The 7,500-nt window shown below is 35.9% G+C and overlaps 1 protein-coding gene across 2 annotated transcripts in view; it reads left to right on the forward strand.

Moving 5' to 3' along the window:
- Positions 1-7,500, forward strand: part of LOC137623845 (uncharacterized) — a 335,076-nt gene that overhangs the window by 148,885 nt on the left and 178,691 nt on the right. The gene's annotated exons all lie outside the window — the stretch shown is intronic.

Here is a 7,500-nt window from a genome sequence, read left to right on the forward strand (position 1 = left end):
ATTAGATGGTGTTTGACCTCTGTTTTGATGTTCCTTACTTTTAGCATTAGAGGCTCTTTGATCTCTATTTTGAGGCTCCTTCGTTTAGCATTAGAGGCTCTTTGACCTCTATTTTGAGGCTGCTCACTTCTAGCATTAGAGTCTCTTTGACGTCTATTTTGAGACTCCTTACTTTTAGCTTTAGAGGGTCTTTGACCTCGATTTTGACGTGCAGTATCTCTTGCATTAGAGGCTCTTTGACGTCTATTTTGAGGCCCCTTTACTTTTAGCATTAGACGCTCTTTGACCTCTATTTTGAGGCTCCCTACGTTTAGCATTAGAGGGTATTTGACCTCTATTTTGAGGCTTCTTATGTTTAGCATTAGAGGTTCTTTCACCTCTATTTTGAGGCTCCTTACTTTTAGCATTAGAGGCTCTTTGACCTCTATTTTGAGGTTCCTTACTTATAGCATTAGAGGCTCGTTCACCTCTATTTTTAGGTTCCATACTTTAAGCATTAGAGGCTCTTTGACCTCTATTTTGAGGTTTCTTACGTTTAGCATTAGAGGCTCTTTGACCTCTATTTTGAGGCTCCTTACTTTTAGCATTAGAGGGTTTTTTATCTCTATTTTGAGGCTCCTTACGTTTAGCGTTAGAGGGTCTTTGACCTCTATTTTGAGGCTCCTTACTTTTAGCATTAGGGGTCTTTGACCTCTATTTTGAGGCTCCTTACTTTGAGCATTAGAGGCTCTTTGACCTCTATTTTGAGGCTCCTTATTTTTAGCATTAGCGGCTGTTTGACCTCTATTTTGAGGCTCCTTACTTTTAGCATTAGAAGGTTTTTGACCTCTATTTTGAACCTCCTTACTTTTAGCATTAGAGGCTCTTTGACCTCTGTTTTGAGGCTCCTTACTTTTAGCATTAGAGGTTCTTTGACCTCTATTTTGAGGTGCTATACTCTAGCAATAGAGTTTCTTTGACCTTTATTTTAATCCCCTTAACTCTAACGTTAAAAGCTCTTGACCTTTATTTTTGGGTGCTTTATTTCTAGCACTAGAGGCTCTTTGAGACTTCTGTTTTAAGGCGACGATCTGCTAATAGTAGAGGATATTTGACCTCAGTTTTTAGGTGACTTACCTCTATGATTGAAGGGTATTTTTCATACTTCTTCATATAAAGGCTTTCCTTCTCTATTCTCTTCTGTCTTTTATAGTTTTTCAAGATCTTCTTTGCTTAGTTCGCCAGTCGCCTTCGAGATTTCAAGAGACATTTCAGTGCTATTTGTCCTTGGTTCGTCAGATTTCTCGGAGAAATCGATGGCTTTCATGTCTTTACCTATAAGGGCGATGGGTAAAGACATGGATGCCATTGATTTCTCGGCATACACTTTACGCCATCATACTAAAGTCAACGAAGAGCAACACAATATATTTACCACTGCCGTCCTGATATGTTCTATCTTCAATGCCGAATTTTGAAAAAAACACGTCGATCACCGCTTTGCACCAATGCAATCCAATTATATTATTATTATTATTATTATTACTTACTAAACTACAACCCTAGTTGGAAAAGCAGTATGCTATAAGCCCAGGGGCTCCAACAGGGAAAATAGCTCAGTGCGGAAAGGAAAAAAGGAAAATAAAATATTCTAAGAAGAGTAACAACAATAAATATCTCCTATATAAACTAGAAAAACTTTAACAAAACAAGAGGAAGAGAAATAAGATAGGAGAGTGTGCTCGAGTGTACCCTCAAGCAAGAGAACTCTAACCCTAGACGGTGAAAGGCCATGGTACAGAGGCTATGGCACTACCCAAGACTAGAGAACAGTGGTTTGATTTTGGAGTGTCCTTCTCCTAGAAGAGCTGCTTACCATAGCTAAAGAGTCTCTTCTACCCTTACCAAGAGGAAAGTGGCACTGAACAATTACAGTGCAGTAACCCCTTGGGTGATGAAGAATTGTTTGGTAATCTGTGTTGTCAGGTGTATGAGGATAGAGGAGAATATGTAAAGAATATGCCAGACTATTCAGAGTGTATGTAGGCAAAGGGAAAATGAACCGTAACCAGAGAGAAGGATCCAATGTAGTACTGTCTGGCCAGTCAAAAGACCCCATAACTCTCTAGCGACATAGTCGCCAAACCGCAAGCAAATTATCCTTCAAGGCGCTTACATTAAGATCTTCAAAGCTCGCCAACTTCGGCAGCACCTATCCAAACTATCTGTAGATGAAGGTGTTCCGAATAGCCTCCAGTTCATCCTGTAGCTGTAAACAAAATTCTCAGTCAGTTTACCTGTTCCGCCAGAACGCGAGCTCTGTGAGTAAAGTGAAATCCTCCTCCCAATGTCCACTGCGTAAACTTCCATAGCTACAGTACATACAGATCGTGAGGTGTTGCAAGGTATGTTTAAAAAAAAGAGAGAGAGAGAGAGAGATCATGTCTTCAGAAGTCTTTTGGAATCCGGGGCGGAGTCGTTCAGAACTGCTCCGGGAAGATTCCGTTCTGGAGTCATTCAGAACTCTATGCTAAGTCTACGGCTATTTCTTCTGAAGTCATTTGGAGAGGAGATTCAGGAAGATTTTCTTCCGAAATCGTTCAGAGATTTCTGGAATCATTCGAAATTCCATGCTAAGTCTATGGAAATTTCTTCTGAATCCTTTTGGAGATGCACGAAGATTTTCTCCCGAAGCCGTTTAGGACTCGCGAAAATTCTCTTATTTTCTCTGGGTTCAATAGGCCCTAATAATAATAATAATAATAATAATAATAATGATGATGATGATGATAATGAATTACATGATTTGATTTACAGCTCCGTGAAGATTCTGTTCTGGACACATTCTGAACTCTATGCTAAGTCTACGGCTATTTCTTCTGAAGACATTTGGAGACTCAGGGTTTTCTTTCGAAGTCGTTCAGATTCGCATCTGTAATCATTCAGAATTCCATGCTAAGTCTATGGTAATTTCTTCTGAATCCATTTTGAGAACCACGATTTTCTTCCGAAGCTATTTAGAACTCGCGAAAAATTCTCCTTTTCTCTGGTTTCAATAGGCCCTAAAATAATAATAATAATGATAATAATAATAATAATGAACCGTGATTTGATCTATTTCCCCGGGAAGATTCCGTTCTTGAGTCATTTAGAACTCTATGCTAAGTCTACGGCTATTTCTTCTGAAGCCATTTGGAGATCGACGAAGATTTTCTTCCGAAGTCGTTTAGGACTCACGAAAAATTCTCTTTATCTCTGGTTTCAATTGGCCCTAATAATAATAATAATAATAATAATAAAAATAAATAATAATAATAATAATAATAATAATAATAATAATAATAATAATAAACTACGAGATTCGATTTATGAATTTGAGTTAGAAAGGTCGGAAATCGACCAATGCTTGGATAGGAAGATGAAAAACAATGATTTATTAATCTCTCTCTCTCTCTCTCTCTCTCTCTCTCTCTCTCTCCTCTCTCTCTCTCTCTCTCTCTCTCTCTCTCTCTCTCTCTCTCTCTATATATATATATATATATATATACTATATATATATATATATATATATATATATATATATATATATTTATTTATAGATATAGACTTATATTATATGTAGCATTTAATCATAATTAATTTACGGGTATTTTTTTTTTCAATCATCGTTATTATTATTATTATTATTATTATTATTATTATTATTATTATTGTTATTATTATTATTATTATTATTATTATTATTATTATTATTATTATTATTATTATTATTATTATTATTATCTGAGCTATAACATTAGTTGGAAAATCTTTGCTGATCATGGCGATACGCAAACCCTTTCACCAGGGTATAGTACATATATTGTATATGATATGAATTGATATAATTACATGCCAGATATTGCATTAAGGTGGTGATTGTGTAGTTAAACAAATGGTCATGGTGTGTACGTTTTATCTGAATGAGAGAAACGGTCCAAGGAAATGAATAGATTGATTTTTTTTTTCAAGGGGAGAATTAACCAAGGTGACACCATGATTTGTAAGGCCACAGAATTGCTAAGATTGCCTGGAATAATGATGGGTAGAGTTTAGCTTTGGATAATAAAATATGTGGAATACTAGAAAGTTCTTTTTGTTTATAGTGCAGTGTGAATGTTATTGGTATACCATTTTGCATATAGAAAAGTCGAAATATATCTTTAAGAAGAACGCTCAATGTACACAATACTGTACTCATTTTCTTATGTCTTCTTGCCCCTATGTTTTCTCTCCTTATCTCCCCTTTTAAGTGGAACCTACCTCTCTGAGTGGGGCAAAGTAAATAATTAATTTGGGCCTCTCACCTCTCTCGTATGTGTCACGCGAATATCTCTCTCTCTCTCTCTCTCTCTCTCTCTCTCTCTCTCTCTCTCTCTCTCTCTCAGCTATACAAAACTATTGTAGCTGCCACTTTTACCAGCCCCTGAGACTCTCTCTCTCTCTCTCTCTCTCTCTCTCTCTCCTCTCTCTCTCTCTCTCTCTCCTCTCTCTCCTCTCTCTCTCTCTCTCTCTCTCCATTTTATAGTTCTAGTATCATGTAACGCTCTTTTTTCTTTGTCAGACGATTTTTCACCACTTTTCGTTTTTTATTCAAATTTTTTTTTCTCACCTGTTTATGCAGTCTTTCTCCTTTTGTTTCCAATACTTACTCTCCAGAACAATGCTTATAGCACTGAACCGCCAACATCCTCCATAACCATAGGTGTTTTTTTGTTTTTTTTTTTTTTTGGGTGGGGGGGGGTGGGGTGGGGGTGGGGGTACGTTATTTATTCATTTATTTTTTTACAAATGCATCTTAATGTAATTTTTTGCATAGGTCTTTCTTCTTCTTTTTCTTCTTCTTCTTCTTCTTCTATAGTAAATATCACGAGTTAATGGTTCTTGCTTTCGTTTAACGGGTATAATTTGTATATATATATATATATATATATATATATATATATATATATATATATATATATATATATATATAGATATATATATATATATATATATATATATATATAGATATATAGATATATATATATATATATATATATATATATATATATATATATATATATATATATATAAAATGTAACTTGATAAGATAACTGAAGCTGATTATAGTTTTAAACCTCAATGTATAAAACTTAATCGCCAAGTGGATAAATTCTATTGGTGAGTCAGCCGCAATAGATCCAAATATATCTAAAAGCCAATAGTATTATCAGACTCTTCATGGCATTCTGCAATTAGAGGTGACAGGTCCTTCTTTTTATTTATTTGCATTATTTCATCCTTTGGTGAGACTCTCCTAATATGTATTTGCCTTCCATTTCAGCCTTTAGATTATTATTTTTTCATTTTTCAGAACTTGGTTACTGAAGTGAACAAAAAACTAACACAATTCCAACTCTATTATTATTATTATTATTATTATTATTATTATTATTATTATTATTATTATTATTATTATTATTATTATTATTATTATCCAAGCTACAAACCTGGTTGGAAAAGCATATTACACTATTTTTCAGAATTTTCTTGTTGAAGTGAACAAGAAACTAACCTCAATTTCAAATTTATTATTATTATTATTATTATTATTATTATTATTATTATTATTATTATTATTATTATTGTTGTTATTATTATCCAAGATACAACCCAGGTTGGAAAAGCATAATATAAGCCAAAATGACTCCATCAGGAAAGTACCAGAGTGGGGAAAGGAAGAAAAAGCAAGTAACCTGTGTAAGCAATGAATGAAAAACAAAATGTTTTAAGATCAGTAACCAGGTTAAAGTAGATACGTCATATATAAACTGTAAAACGAGACTCAAGTCAACCTCTTTAACACAAAAGAAGTTACAAAGAGTTTGAACTTTTGAAATTCCACTGACTCAACTGACAGATTAGTTAGCTCGTTCTATCCTTTTGTTCAACATCTTTTTCCATAGTGCAACTGTGGTGTAATCAGGGTTCCCAAATCAAAGTCAATGCCACATTCAACATTTTTACTCATGAAACATACTTCTATACTAGCCTCCTGGCTAGTATAGTTATCACTGTACTAGCTTCTTGGCTAGTATAGTTACCACTGTACTAGCTTCTTGGCTAGTATAGTTACCACTGTACTAGCTTCTTGGCTAGTATAGTTACCTCTGTACAAGCTTCCTGGCTAGTATAGTTACCACTGTACTAGCCTCCTAGCTAGTATAGTTATCACTGTACTAGCCTCCTGGCTAGTATAGTTACCATTGTACTAGCCTCCTAGCTGTGTACTAGCCTCCTGGCTAGTATAGTTACCACTGTACTAGCTTCCAGGCTAGTATAATTACCACTGTACTAGCTTCCTGTCTAGTATAGTTACCACTGCCCTAGCTTCCTGGCTAGTATAGTTACCACTGTCCTAGCTTCCTGGCTAGTATAGTTACCACTGTACTAGCTTCCTGGCTTGTATAGTTACCACTGTAATAGTCTTCTGGCTAGTATAGTTACCACAGTACTAACCTTCTGGCTAGTTTAGTTACCACAGTACTAACCTTCTGGCTAGTATAGTGACCACAGTACTAACCTTCTGGCTAGTATAGTGACCACAGTACTAACCTTCTGGCTAGTATAATTACCACAGTACTAACCTTCTGGCTAGTATAGTTACCACAGTACTAACTTTCTGGCTAGTATAGTTACCACTGTACTAGCTTCCTGGCTTGTATAGTTACCACTGTACTAGCCAAGAGACTAGTATAGTTACCACTGTAATAGTCTTCTGGCTAGTATAGTTACCACAGTACTAACCTTCTGGCTAGTATAGTTACCACAGTACTAACCTTCTGGCTAGTATAGTTACCACAGTACTAACCTTCTGGCTAGTATAGTTACCACTGTACTAACTTCCTGGCTAGTATAGTTACCACTGTACTAGCCTTCTGGCTAGTATAGTTACCTTTGTACTAGCCTCCTGGCTATTATAGTTACCACTGTACTAGCATCCTGGCTAGTATAGTTACCCCTATACTAGCTTCCTGGTAGTATAGTTACCACTGGACTAGCCTTCTGGCTAGTATAATTACCACTGTACTAGCGACCTGGCTAGTATAGTTACCACTGTAAGAGCCTTCTGGCTAGTATAGTTACCACTGTACTAGCCTTCTGGCCAGTATAGTTACCACTATACTAGCTTCCTGGCTAGTATAGTTACCACTGCACTAGCCTCCTGACTAGAATAGTTACCACTGTACTATCCTCCTGGCTAGTATAGTTAACAGTGCACTAGCCTTCTGGCTAGTATAGTTACCACTGTACTAGCCTTCTGGCTAGTATAGTTACCACTATACTAGCTTCCTGGCTAGTATAGTTACCACTGCACTAGCCTCCTGACTAGAATAGTTACCACTGTACTATCCTCCTGGCTAGTATAGTTACCAGTGCATTAGCCTTCTGGCTAGTATAGTTACCACTGTACTAGCCTCCTGGTTAGTATAGTTACCA

This window comes from Palaemon carinicauda, chromosome 30 (genome assembly GCF_036898095.1).
Source record: "Palaemon carinicauda isolate YSFRI2023 chromosome 30, ASM3689809v2, whole genome shotgun sequence".
NCBI lineage: Eukaryota > Metazoa > Arthropoda > Malacostraca > Decapoda > Palaemonidae > Palaemon > Palaemon carinicauda.